Source organism: Panulirus ornatus, chromosome 46 (assembly GCF_036320965.1).
Source record: "Panulirus ornatus isolate Po-2019 chromosome 46, ASM3632096v1, whole genome shotgun sequence".
Lineage (NCBI taxonomy): Eukaryota > Metazoa > Arthropoda > Malacostraca > Decapoda > Palinuridae > Panulirus > Panulirus ornatus.
In genome coordinates this window covers 37691554-37706248 of record NC_092269.1, presented here as the reverse complement: position 1 = coordinate 37706248, position 14695 = coordinate 37691554, and the positions used below count along the sequence as shown (strand labels likewise).

General features: G+C 49.5%; 1 protein-coding gene across 1 annotated transcript in view; it reads left to right on the top strand.

Moving 5' to 3' along the window:
• Nucleotides 1–13753, top strand: part of LOC139763243 (serine/threonine-protein kinase Nek8-like) — a 71992-nt gene extending 58239 nt beyond the window's left edge. Inside the window, exon 15 of the mRNA XM_071689146.1 lies at nt 13626–13753. The gene's annotated coding sequence lies outside the window, so the exon portion shown is untranslated. The remainder of the gene's footprint in view (nt 1–13625) is intronic.
• Nucleotides 13754–14695: the final 942 nt, after the last annotated feature.

Genomic DNA, 14695 nt, shown 5'->3' with positions numbered 1-14695 from the left:
GTGCCCACTGTAGTCGTCCAGGTCGTGCTTAGGAGGATGGGGCGGGGCGGGGCGGGGCGGGGGAAGGTCGTACCTCCGTCCATACGTGGTGACAGTGTTTTGCTTTACAGCTAAGACACACCAGCAGTAGCCCCCCCCCCCCCCCCCCGTCTCAGACCCCCGGCTGGGGTCTATCTACACCCCCCCCCCTATAGTCCCACACGGGGGGGGGGGAACAACATCGCCACCAGCTCCTATTGGCTGGCCAAACTGGTATCTCCCCCCCCCCCCCCCACCACACACACACACACACACACACACACACACACACACACCCTAAGGCCAGTTATGTGGCCATGTGTGGGCTGGGCTGGGCCATGTGCGTTGGAGATTCGGTCAAGACGTCGTCCTCTTTATTTTGGAGGCTTGTAGGCTGTCAAGAAAGGGTCGTGCTTGTAGGCTGTCAAGAAAGGGTCGTGCTTGTAGGCTGTCAAGAAAGGGTTGTGCTTGTAGGTTGTCAAGAAAGGGTTGTGCTTGTAGGTTGTCAAGACCATTGTGTTTCCTAGGATAGATTTATAGACGTAGGTTTTCGTCGGAATATTCATGGCTGTTACGACCGAGTTACGTCATCTGCCTTGTAACACAGCGCCACGTTACGAGTGTCACCTTATAAGAGAATCGTGTGTTATGTCACTCGTAGCAGCTTGTGTTGCGACTGTGTTACGTCAGCCGTCTTGTAATACGACCGTTTTGCGACTGTGTTACGTCAAACCGGCCCGTAACAGCCCTTCCCCCTCACGTGTTACGACTCTTACTTCAGCCGGCAGTGTAACACAACGCCCTTGTTACACTTGGCCTGAACCAGATCTCAAGCTAACGTGCGAGACGTCTCGTTAATACGGACGCTCCTCACATGTTACGTCACCAGGTTCCTTGACCTGGAATGACTCGCTTCATACCTGTGTGTGTGTGTGTGTGTGTGTGTGTGTGTGTGTGTATGTAACAAGGGTTGTAACAACCACAGGTCCTGTTGCCAGCATCTCTCCCCGTTACTTAACGATGCTGTTGATTCCCGTTGACCTGTTACGGAGCTTGTGTGACGCTGGCGAAAGTCTTGACCACTAACGACCCATTTGCGTGACCGAACAAGGCAGTTAACCGATAACAACCAGTTACCAGCCTGTCAGTGTAAAGTAGCCATTTTTTTTTTTCTTTTAATGATCAGTTAGTGACCTTTTTGTGTAGCATGCTTGAGGTGGTTGACCTCGAACGACCCCGCTGCTGATCTTCTTGGATACGACGACCTGACCTTTTGACCTGACACTTTTGCTATCCCTGGGACGTATAGCGGATGACCTCCGGAAACCTGTTGCAGACTCGTATGTCTGACGTAGCGAGGTCGGTGACCCGTAATGAGCATGCAAGCAGCCTTAACCATGTAGTCTATGTCGTAACGAGGCTCTTAAACAACCAATCCCCCCCCCCAATCCGCCCATCTATGTCGTAACGAGGCTTTTAAACCCTCCCCAATCCTCCCCTCCCTCTCATGGATAGTTACTGACCTTACAGTTGTTAAGTTAACGATGTTCTCTCCCAGAACGACCTTGTTGACGGGGTTGTGTTTACGATGGCTGTGTGACCCTGTAATTTGTGAACGGCCAGAGATGAGCCACGTTTCTCAGACAACGGTTTGTACGTAACATGTGTTCAGGTGAACGGCCCAGTCCAGCAGGCGTGTCCTTGTTCGTGAGTGAACCGAAGGCGGGGGAAAAGGAAGCCATGAAAATCCCAGGCATTTTTATTGTGTAGATTCTGAAGACATGGTTTCCTCTGTACACACACACACACACACACACACACACACACACACACACACACACATATACAGAGAGAGAGAGAGAGAGAGAGAGAGAGAGAGAGAGAGAGAGAGGTTAGCCTTGGATTTGTCTCCCGCGGAAGAGAGAGGAGTAAGCGGTGACTTGATCCCCTCAGCCTGTGTTCTTCAGAAGGACGTGGTGAACGTCAGCGGTGAACAGTTCTTCGATAGATAACAAAACAAGAACGACTCGAGGCCATAACACGAAATAAAGCAAGAAAACGTGTTTGAGAGAGAGAAAAAAGGCAGAGAAGCGTCCTTATATAGCAGGAAACTGGCGGCTGAATGGCATATAAAAGTGAGTTGAAAAAATTGTTTTATGATAAAGGAGAAAGTGGAATAGATGGGTGCGCGCGCACACACACACACACACACGCACACACACACACACACACACACACACACACACACACACACACACGCCTTGCACAGTTACCACGGCAAACAATGATACAGAAATTCTAACGTATGGCTAGACATTTTGTCAATATCAACTAGAAGATTGGTGATTGATTTAGATTTAGAAACCTTGCTCGTTCACTTGAGAGTTTAGAAGTTGATGTATGAGTGGTGAGGTACAGTGAGTGGTGAGGGTATGAGTGGTGAGGTACAGTGAGTGGTGAGGGTATGAGTGGTGAGGTACAGTGAGAGTGGTTAGGGTATGTGGTGAGGTACATAGTGAGTGGTTAGGGAATGTGGTGAGGTACAGTGAGTGGTGAGGTACAGTGAGAGTGGTGAGGGTTATGGTGTGTCGTGTGGTGAGGGTATGGTGTGTCGTGTGGTGAGGGTATGGTGTGTCGTGTGGTGTGGGGGTATGGTGTGTCGTGTGGTGTGGGGTTATGGTGTGTCGTGTGGTGAGGGTATGGTGTGTCGTGTGGTGTGGGGGTATGGTGTGTCGTGTGGTGAGGGTATGGTGTGTCGTGTGGTGTGGGGGTATGGTGTGTCGTGTGGTGTGGGGGTATGGTGTGTCGTGTGGTGTGGGGGTATGGTGTGTCGTGTGGTGAGGGTATGGTGTGTCGTGTGGTGAGGGTATGGTGTGTCGTGTGGTGTGGGGTTATGGTGTGTCGTGTGGTGAGGGTATGGTGTGTCGTGTGGTGTGGGGGTATGGTGTGTCGTGTGGTGTGGGGGTATGGTGTGTCGTGTGGTGTGGGGGTATGGTGTGTCGTGTGGTGTGGGGGTATGGTGTGTCGTGTGGTGAGGGTATGGTGTGTCGTGTGGTGTGGGGTTATGGTGTGTCGTGTGGTGAGGGTATGGTGTGTCGTGTGGTGTGGGGTTATGGTGTGTCGTGTGGTGAGGGTATGGTGTGTCGTGTGGTGTGGGGGTATGGTGTGTCGTGTGGTGTGGGGTTATGGTGTGTCGTGTGGTGAGGGTATGGTGTGTCGTGTGGTGTGGGGGTATGGTGTGTCGTGTGGTGAGAATGAGGCAGTCGCCTGTCCTGTTGAGTGGTGTTCTTTCGAGTGTGTGCGGTGCGGGTGCGGGTGCGGGTGCGGGTGCGGCGAGCATGAGTGCGTTGTGAGTGTGGTAAGAGCGAGGTGAGGAGTGGATCACCTTCACCCGTCGTCTGCTGGTCAGTACCTGGATGGCAGGTGAGTCGGGTTGATGACCCTTCCTATGTCCCCCCGTCTGGAGGGGGGGGGGGGGGTCGCCGAAGCTGGTGGCTCCCGTGTGACCATCTGACCTGACCCTCCTTGGTCTCGGTGGCTTGCCTGCTAGACCCTCGCTATGGCCAGGAGGCCGGGGGAGCTCGTGTGACCTCCTCCTGGTCCTCCCCCCCCTCTATCGCAGGGTCACATGAGCGTATGTATAGTGCTATGACCTCTTCTCTACGTCAAGGTGGTCATTGATGAACGACGTGACCTGATTTTGCCAGCCAGGTGACCTCTCATGTAACCAGGTCACATTTACTGCCGTGTGACCTCTCCTCTCCCCTCATGTGAGCGCTTGTAACCAGGTGACCTGATCGTCTTAAATAAGTGACCTCTCTTGGCATGTCTTTGCTCTTTCGCCAGGTGACCTCCGTAGGTCAGATGACCTTTGTTTTGCTCTTGGCTATGTGACCTCGGTCAGGTGACTTCTTTCTGGCCACGGGGACTTTTCTGGTCACGTGAGCTTTCCCCCATGACCATACAAACTCCGTCATGACCTAGTGACCTCTTCATCCGGGACATGAGACCTGTCCTGCTAAAATGAACCCCTCTCTCTATCTCGGCCCGTGACCTTCTTGTGACCCGGTGACCCCTCGCTTTACAAGGTGACCTCTGCCAGTGGGTCCCCCTTTATGCACATATCCCCGTCTTGGTGTGTGGGGTCAACCAAGGGTGCGGGAAGATCATGTCTCGTAGCAAAGTCTCGTCTTGGTCAAGCCACCTGTCCCTCCCTACCAGGGGAGAGGAGCTGGGCGCTGACTGTGGTGGGGACCCCGTGGCAGCATCCTCAGCTGTGGTGGGGACCCCGTAACATCCTCCTCAGCTGTGGTGGGGACCCCGTAACATCCTCCTCAGCTCCTGACGAAGTGGTGCGGGAGGGAATGTGATATTTTCTCCCTCTTGTAGGTTACGCCTGTCCTCCATCCAGCCATTCCTTCACGTGACGTATCCTCCCTCGTCCCATCCCATACCGTCCCATTCCATAGCGTCACCATCCCATACCGTCCCATTCCATAGCGTCCCATCCCATACCGTCCCATTCCATAGGGTCACATCCCATACCGTCCCATTCCATAGCGTCCCATCCCAAACCGTCCCATTCCATAGCGTCCCATCCCATACCGTCCCATTCCATAGGGTCCCATCCCATACCGTCCCATTCCATAGCGTCCCATCCCATACCGTCCCATTCCATAGCGTCCCATCCCCCTAGTTGCCTTTCTTCCTCTTCAGTTGCGTCTCTCTCTCTCTCTCTCTCTCTCTCTCTCTCTCTCTCTCTCTCTCTCTCTCTCTCTCTCTCTCTCTCTCTCTCTCTCTCGTCCTGGTCCCGTCCCTTTCCATCCCCGTGGCATGTCGCCCTCATCCCTATCCCTTCCCTTCCCTTCCCCACGTTTGTCTCAAGACTCGATGCCTGCCTCCCTCCCTCCCTCCCTCCCACGCTGTGGTCCCTGTATGTTTTCCCTTCTTGTGACCCTTCCCCCCTCCCCCTGCCCCCCTCCCCCCTCCTGGTCTTCGTTCCATGAGGGGCGGCGCCCCCCTCCCCCCCCTAACGTGAACGTAAAGAGATGTCCAGTGCGTGAGATCGGCTTGGTCATCGCTGTGGTAACCTTGCTACGGCTATAGCGAGAGCGGGAGGGAGATGGTGTGATGGAGAGAAGAGGGATGGAGGCGAAGGAGCGGGAGGGAGATGGTGTGATGGAGAGAAGAGGGATGGAGGCGAAGGAGCGGGAGGGAGATGGTGTGATGGAGAGAATAGGGATGGAGGCGAGAGGGGGAGGGAGATGGCGTGATGGTGAGAAGAGGGATGGAGGCGAGAGGGGGAGGGAGATGGTCTGATGGAGAGAAGAGGGATGGAGGCGAAGGAACGGGAGGGAGATGGTGTGATGGAGAGAATAGGGATGGAGGCGAGAGGGGGAGGGAGATGGCGTGATGGTGAGAAGAGGGATGGAGGCGAGAGGGGGAGGGAGATGGTCTGATGGAGAGAAGAGGGATGGAGGCGAAGGAGCGGGAGGGAGATGGTGTGATGGAGAGAATAGGGATGGAGGCGAGAGGGGGAGGGAGATGGTCTGATGGAGAGAAGAGGGATGGAGGCGAGAGGGGGAGGGAGATGGCGTGATGGTGAGAAGAGGGATGGAGGCGGAGGAGCGGGAGGGAGATGGTGCGATGGAGGCGAAGGAGCGAACTACAGACGACTTGAGAAGGACGAGTTCGGATCGTATCCTCTTTAGCGGCAGTGGTTCGTTTTGTTCCGCTTCGTCGTCTCGTTTGGAGGTTCACTATTCCGTTCAGAGGTTCGGGTTCATTTAGAGAGTTTCATTCAGAGGTTCAGTGCTTCATGTAGAGGGCTGTTGATTCGTTCTGAGGCGTGTTTTTAGGGATTCGTGTTTCATTCATAGGTTTATTGTTTTGTTCTGAAGGGTCTTTGTTTCATTCGGGAGTTCATTGATTCATTCAGAGATTCTCTGATTGATTGAAAGTTTCATTGATGTATTCAGAAGGTGATTTTTACTCAGATTAATTGATTAATTCTGAGGTTAATTGTTTAATTCAAAAGTTCAATGTTTCATTATGAGCCTCATTGATTTATTCAGGTGTTTTTTTCATTCCGATTCATTAATTCAGAGGTTAAATGTTTCATTCAAAGATTCGTTGCTTCATTCGGGGTGGGGGTCGTGAGACACAAGACGACCAGGGTCGTTTCCCTTGAAGGTAAGTGGTGGTTCTGACGCTGTCACTTATATTACTTCTTGGCTTCACTTATACTTTAGCTGATGGTTGACCCTTCTGTGTGGGGGCCAGGCCAGGCCAGGCCAGGCCAGGAGGCCATGCTTTCGTAAGGCACACCCCGGGGGAGGGTACTCGACCCTACACTGTTTATATGTTTAATGATAATAATAATAATGATAATAATGATAATGATATTATCATTAATGATAATAATGATAATTTGATAATAATATCAGTGATTCATTATTATTGATTGTAATCCCAGTAATTCATTATTATTATTATTATTATTATTATTATTATTATTATTATTGTTGTTGTTATTGTTGCCACACCCTCTGGTTGTGTAAGTATGTTATGTCTGGAATGATACACACACGGTCAACAGGACGACAATGATATATTTCCACCATTATTCACAGTGTCTGAGTATATTGAGAGTAATATTAACGAGGTCTGGGTAGGAGTGGTCGCCATGCCTCGTTAACTGTGTTGTTTGACCTGGAGTTTTCTCAGTGGGTGGCCAAGTGTCGCATCCCCACTAGGGATAAGACACTCGTATAGGACTTAAGCAGTTCGTGTTGTAGGAGCTGAAGTGGTGATTATATTGAAAGCTGAGAATTGATTTATTCTGTCTCGTAAAATGAGACCTGTTGTGGGGGTTAGATAAGACAGGCGACTTGCCATGAGTAATGGTATAATGAGTAGTTCGACACTGGTTATATAACAACCAGTGGGCTAATGACCACTGGCATAACAGCCGTGTTTGATCAGCTCACCACTGCCTTCCCTACTCGGGGTATACGCCACCCACTTGAGAAATAACGCCACTACGCCCACTTACCCGCCATTACCACGAACGCTCCCCCCCAAAACCCGACGCCAAACGAGAGAGAATGAGCCAGCGTCATGGCGGCTAGGACGTCGACCGACCGTCATTGGCCGACCGCTGAACTTCACTCGCCGTGGGCAGGACGTGAACTTCCCGCCAGCTTATTACCGCCATTTATTACGTTCTGCCTGCGCTGGTAACATCACCAGAAAATAACATTTAATGCGTCTTGAGACCCGGTAGTATCAGGGTACACAGGAAGGAAGTAGTCGTCGACATTGGCCTAAAATAACAAATTCACGGGAGGCGAAACTGACCGCACTTGCTGTGTTGGATTGTGTGATGCGACGTGTGCGTCAGCGCCCAGCGGCGGCGGGGGGCCGTACTAGGTGTGGTGTGTGAATTGCAGTATTACGGTCGTGTATGAGTCACTGAAAGCAATAGTTACGTTGTTTTATAGAGTATAAAACAAAGAGGTACTTTATTAAAACACAAACACGAGTTTTCATTCGTATTTCAAACTCGAGTTTTCATTCGTATTTCAGGAAAAAAATATATATTTTCTTTACTGGTCGTAAAAGCAGTCATTTCCTCTCGTTATTGTTTTTATCGTCTTAGAGCTGGATAGTAAGTATTGAGGTAATTACACTTGTGATAATTGTGCGTGATTACAGAGCCTCACGTATTCCTCTAAGGCAAAATTTTCGCCACCCCGCAACCTGGACTGGCGGGGAAGCAAAACTCTGACGTCATAATCCGGATTCTCGGTGTGAACGCCTCATTGTATTTTGTTTTTCTTTTAGTATATTCCAGAGTCCTCAGAGTGGCACTGTTGAATATGTATTTAGATCTACGAAGATGCACTGAACGTATTCCTAAATTGACATGCGGATTAGAATATGTAATTATGGGGTTTGCAGTTAATGGAAGGTTCCCCCCCCAAAAAAAAAAAAGAAAATAAAAGTATGCGCTGTTGAACAACATGGTTTAGAAAGCAATTATGATTTTCTAATCCACTCCGGCCTAAGGAGAATCCGGCATGCGAAATGTCATGGAGTCACCGCATCACGAACGCCACCCACCAAATGCCGCTTTTCCTCTAGTGAATCTCTCTCTCTCTCTCTCTCTCTCTCTCTCTCTCTCTCTCTCTCTCTCTCTCTCTCTCGTTAGGATCAGTTTGCAGTGGAAAATCCACATCTCGTTTCAGCCGCTTCCCACAGCATTTCATGCGTTGATCGCTTAATATTAAAGGAATTTCTCAGAAAATGTAATTACGACCTTCTAAAATACACGTAGTGAGATGGGTGCAAAATGCAAAGGAATACAAGTTAACTCGTTCTGTTGTGCATAATTGTCGAAGTTTTATCGTAATGTAGAGGATTAATTTAACGTTTAATATGATGCCTTTAAATTGTATTCTAATGGGTGATTAGATTTTAGGTGGAATATTGATAATAGTGGGGTCAGCAAGCGAAGCAGATGACCATGTTGTCTGCTAGACTCAGGGGGCGTGTTGGCGGGAAAGCTGGTTAAGGGGTACGAACGACAAAAAGTAGTTTGATATACATCTTGTTTTATATCATTCTTTATATGGCTGTTATTATTATTATAGGAATGAAGATGTGCTCTCATGTATTGCCCGGGAAAGGTAATGTGATCCCACAAAGTAATTGGCCAGCCGACATATATGATGGATTGCCCGTGTATCTCATATGAAATCCCATATTACAGTCTTTTTTTAGCGTTATTTACTCGACAATACATGTTTATAATATCTAAGCACCAATGATTTTTACTTGAGATGTTTGTTCATAAATATCAAAGAGAAAATAAAAGAAGGGAGAGAAATATTGAACGAAATAAAGTATGAGCGGTAATTTGGCGGTGTGGGCAGCATTCCGGCGCATGCGCTCTTGACCTCCGTCCGGTGGGCGTCCGTCAGCTGATGGTGGGCAACATGGCTTTCACAATTTGAACTCTTGCACGGTCGGATACTGCCGTTGTGGGCGAGGCATTAACTGCACGGGTCTCATAACATGTTTTTATTGTAACTTCTTCAAGAAAGCCATCCTTGTTTCATTATTATTATCATTATTACTATTATTATCATTATTAGGTAATGGTGGTAGTACCTTAGGGTGTGTGTGATGTCACCATGGCTGTTTGATCTCATTTCTGGATGGGTTGGTGAGGGGATTAGACCCACCCTAAATGAACTGGTGCCACTACTGTAGACCAACTAACTGGTCCCAGCCATCTCAGCGATGCACCCTAATCGACCCCACCTGGCCTGGGGTTGCCACATCACCTAACGACCCCCCCCCCACCCCATCCAATCAAGGGGGAGGTTAACACTCTGGTTACTGTGCGTTTAGGGGATCTGAACTCCCTCTCCTGATGCCTCGGGATTTGAACGCAGTGCCTCTATATTGTAGTTATAGGTCGTTATTATAGAAAAAAAAAAAGTGATGCATTTATTCTACACTTTACAAATCGTAAGTACATGCGTTATTTAGTTTCTGTTTTATGCGTTGGTTATTAACTTTAGACATATACACGGATGTAAAGGGCATCAGATATCAGAATAATTGGTTTATAAGACAATAAAAAAGTTATTTGATTTCAAGTTTATGTATCCTCTTGGAGATCATTAATACGACATTCAACTTTATTATCATATCAATATTTTTATAATTTTTTTTTAATCAAATTCAGTTAGTTTTTATCACTTTTTTAATTCATTATTATTATTATTTTTATTATTATTGTTGTTGTTGATGTTATTATTATTATTATTATTATTATTATTATTATTATTATTATTATGGTAGATGGTGCACGGCAGCGGGGTTGGGTCCTTGGGTATGCTGTTACCCGAATTCTCCAGCACACGGCACAGTTTGACCTCACTCGGGCGCCGTGTGACGTGGGCGGACGATGATGTCACCTGCTGCAGGTGAAGCTTGCTGGCAGGTGACGTGTGTGTGTGTGTGTGTGTGTGAGGTGAACCCTGGCTGGAGCAAGACAAGCCAGTGGTGACCGTGTGGCCATTCTCTGGCTGGCCCAACCTCACCTTGAGATGGCGGGCAAGGTTAGGTGCCTTCCATCGGCTCCTCCTGCTGGTGTGTGTGGTGGGGGAGGCTAGTGTTGGAGGCTTGGTACCTCCACCTCCACCACCACCACACTAACACGACCCCATCGGCTCCTGCTGGTGTGGTGGGGGAGGCTAGTGGTGAAGGCTTGGTATCACCTCCTCCTCCACCACCACCACACTAACACGACCCCATCGGCTCCTCCTGCTGGTGTGTGTGGTGGGGGAGGCTAGTGGTGAAGGCTTGGTATCACCTCCTCCTCCACCACCACCACACTAACACGACCCCATCGGCTCCTCCTGCTGGTGTGTGTGGTGGGGGAGGCTAGTGTTGGAGGCTTGGTACCTCCACCTCCACCACCACCACCACCACTCCTACCACAGCAACACAACCCCAACCCTCCCTCCCTCACCTGAGGGAGAGATAAGGGCGCTGTGAAGCGATCTGTCACTCGTGTTTGATTCGGGGGAAGAAATTTGGTGAGAAGGAACACGTACCAACACCTTAATGAGGGAGGGAGAAGATGGCCATTGATCTTAGTGGTTTACCAAAGGCAGTTGTCTGTCTTGCTTTATCTTATCTCACGGGTAAAGTGGGTATGTCTCCACACTGTCTTTGTATTGTCTTGTGTATTACCGTATGTAATGCACACACGTGGCTCGCATGGCAACACTAAATTGTGGATAATCTCTGACCTTACTGGGGTGTATTGTACTGTCGAGCTGTGTTGCTGGGAACGCACCAGTAACACAGGGGGAGAACACGAGATAACAGTAACACTTTTCAAGTAACGCACGGGAACCACATGGCGACGGTAACACCTTGAGTCACACTGACCACCCTGCGTTGGTAACGACGCACACGGCATCGGTAACACCCAAAGTAACACAGTGAAACACAGCACCAGTGACGCTGTGGACATCCCAACACACACACACACACACACACACACACACACACACACACACAGAGCTAATTTGGCCTTGCTCTTTAAGCAATAAGTCGACGTCCCTTTTTCTCCCCCCACACTTTGGATTGATAGATCGAGAAAGAAGATCGAACGCATCTTTGTAAGGCTTGGAAAGGTGTTATATAGCCGGCAATAGCAGGGAGAAACGATATTAAACCGTGTCTGATTTCCCCAGAGGCAGCGGAACGCGGCCGTGTTTGCGTGTCGGCTAAATATCCATCTGACCGACGGGCGCCGTTGGGTAGGCCAGAGCACAGGAGCGGAGGATTGAGCGAAGGGAGTCCCCAGAGGATGAAGGATGTTGCCCAGAGTCCTGATCCAGGTGTTGGCTATTAGTGTCAGCGAGAGAAAGGTAATCGTAGGACCTTCCATGAGGGGCCCAAGGACTTCCAGGACTCCGTGCTGGAGGTTCCAGGACAGCGTCCTTTGCGAGGAAGGACGTGTATGGTTCCCTGTACTGCGGGAAAGATGATACGAGACAAGGTTAGGAAAGGATGGGAAAGATTATACGAGATTATGCAAGTAGAAAGAAAAATATTTAGGTTTTTTTTTTTTTTTTTTTAAGCTTTCCTAGCAACATCAGAAGGGGCTCCAAGGTTGACCGGTGAAATGAATAGAGAAAAAAAAGAAGATATTTTGTGTGCGGTAGATTGAGGTACGGTGGAACGAACCAGCGAAAGCATGTGGTTGAGATTTTCCACACACACACACACACACACACACACACACATATATATATATATATATATATATATATATATATATATATATATATATATATATATATATATACAGGGGAAACTCGGGATTCTAGAGTGTGTGTTAAGCACTTAGATGTTGTAATGACAGCGTTTCTTTGCGTATAGTGGATGGTAGATCTGTGTGTGTGTGTGAGAGAGAGAGAGAGAGAGAGAGAGAGAGAGAGGCTGACATTTGCCGGAGAGCTGAAAGGCTGATGGTCGTAAAGTTGATGCTATCTGAAATGGACGTGACCCAGGTCTTCGGTAGGGGTTCTGTGATGAGGCGTGGCGCCGTCTCTCGTGTTTAAGGGCGGGAGCCGGCGTGCTTTGAAGGGGGGTGAGGTAGCACAGTCGCCCTCGGAGACAGAGCCGTCGTGCTCAAGGACCAGTGCCGTCTTGGTGTGTGGAATAATTTACCCAAGAGCTGTTTCAAGGAGGTGTAGGGATGTCACCTTTTGCTGCCCTGTTTATTCCGCGGGCCCACTGCTGGTAGTCCCAGGTAATAGAAAGGTCTGGTAGATGGACACACAGATTAGCTTCAAGGAATTTAGTTCTTCGTAAGGGTCCAGTTGAAATGAGAGGAGCCTTCTGCTGTACTGTCCTGTCTCCATCTATAGTGGTGGGTGGGGGAGGAGCCTTCTGCTGTACTGTCCTGTCTCCATCTATAGTGGTGGGTGGGGGAGGAGCCTTCTGCTGTACTGTCCTGTCTCCATCTATAGTGATGGGTGGGGGAGGAGCCTTCTGCTGTACTGTCCTGTCTCCATCTATAGTGATGGGTGGGGGAGGAGCCTTCTGCTGTACTGTCCTGTCTCCATCTATAGTGGTGGGTGGGGAGGAGCCTTCTGCTGTACTGTCCTGTCTCCATCTATAGTGGTGGGTGGGAAGGAGCCTTCTGCTGTACTGCCCTGTCTCCATCTATAGTGATGGGTGGGGGAGGAGCCTTCTGCTGTACTGTCCTGTCTCCATCTATAGTGGTAGGTGAGGGAGGAGCCTTCTGCTGTACTGTCCTGTCTTCATCTATAGTGGTGGGTGGAGGAGGAGCCTTCTGCTGTACTGTCCTGTCTCCATCTATAGTGGTGGGTGGAGGAGGAGCCTTCTGCTGTACTGTCCTGTCTCCATCTATAGTGGTGGGTGGGGGAGGAGCCTTCTGCTGTACTGTCCTGTCTCCATCTATAGTGGTGGGTGGGGAGGAGCCTTCTGCTGTACTGTCGTGTCTCCATCTATACTGGTGGGTGGAGGAGGAGCCTTCTGCTGTACTGTCGTGTCTCCATCTATACTGGTGGGTGGAGGAGGAGCCTTCTGCTTCACTATCCTGTCTCCAACGTAGATCAGAAGTTTAGAATACTTGTCACTATCCTTCAGGAGATAAACTCTCTCTAGACCATCAGGCTTTATGTTTATGTCATTCCCATATACCCCACATCACACACACACACACACACACACACACACACACACACACACATACACACACACACACACACACACACACACACACACACACACACACACACACACACACAGCTGGTAAGTATGGCCTCTGTTACCCATGTGATGTCATCTCGCATTACTCCCTTCAAGACATCATTGGTGCTGTCAGGTGTGCACTGAGGGACAAGACTGAACCAATTATTTCCTACTTCTGACTCGCATGAGAAATGAGAGGGAAATCGTGTGTTGGAAATCCAAGGAGTTTTGTAAGCAGTTGTTACATATTTATTGTTATGTCAGACAATTCCTATTTTTTTTTTTCTTCTTTTCAGAGGCGGGACTGTGGGGCAGAGAAGATCTGGGAGGAGGTGACTGCTGGGGTCCTTCCTGTTAGGATATATATATAGGGTCGACTGTCTCGTGGTTGTGACCTTGCGATGAACACCACCACAACATCTACCACACTGCTACAGGTATGTTTAGTTATGTCCATGAATTGGTCGTGATACACACACACACATATATGAGAGAGGATTTGAGAGAGAGACACAGTTTTGTTCCCATGTCTCTCTTGCTTCGACATAGCTGAGACGAATCATCATGCCCTATTGGACCCCCTAGTGTGTGGGTCTAGGGACTTACAGCTGCAGTAGGAGTCTAGGGAAGACATCCGTTAGCCCATCGTTGGCTAAGGATCATGCTGTCTAACCTACCTCCTTCTGGTGACCCGGGTTCGATTCTCGGGCTCCTGGAGGTGCAACTATGTCTATTGTTTTGTATGTTATCTCTTGACATTGAGCAGCTTTGATTTATATTCTTTCGACGCGTCAGTTTGGTCTCTGCTCAGGTTAGAGGTAGGAAATTGATGAGCCAACTTTGAGGGAGTGATTAAGGGAGAGACGACTTAATTCCCCCCTCGTCAAGATAAGGTGGCCACAGTCGAGAGGACCAGGCAAGTGGGAACGAATATATTTTTCCTCCTCCTCGTCCGCCGCCGCTGCCAGGCCATCTCGGCATCTCCCAAGCTGGCTGGCTGGGGTGAGCCGGATGGAGGCGAGGCTGGTGCAGCAGCCTTCGCCGCCTGTGGCCACACAAACCTGAAGGACCCTCCCAAGGGAGTGTACTGAGGGTCAAAAGCTAGGGCATGCCGGTAAGGGCACTGTGGATGACCCTAGGGTATCTTGGATGACCCCCAAGGCATCGTGGATGACCCCAGGACGTCATGGATGACCCCAGGGCATCGTGGATGACCCCAGGGCATCGTGGATGACCCCAGGGCATCGTGGATGACCCCAGGGCATCGTGGATGACCCCAAGGCATCGTGGATGACCCCCAGGGTATCGTGGATGACCCCAAGGCATCGTGGATGACCCCAGGGTATCGTGGATGACCCCAGGGCAT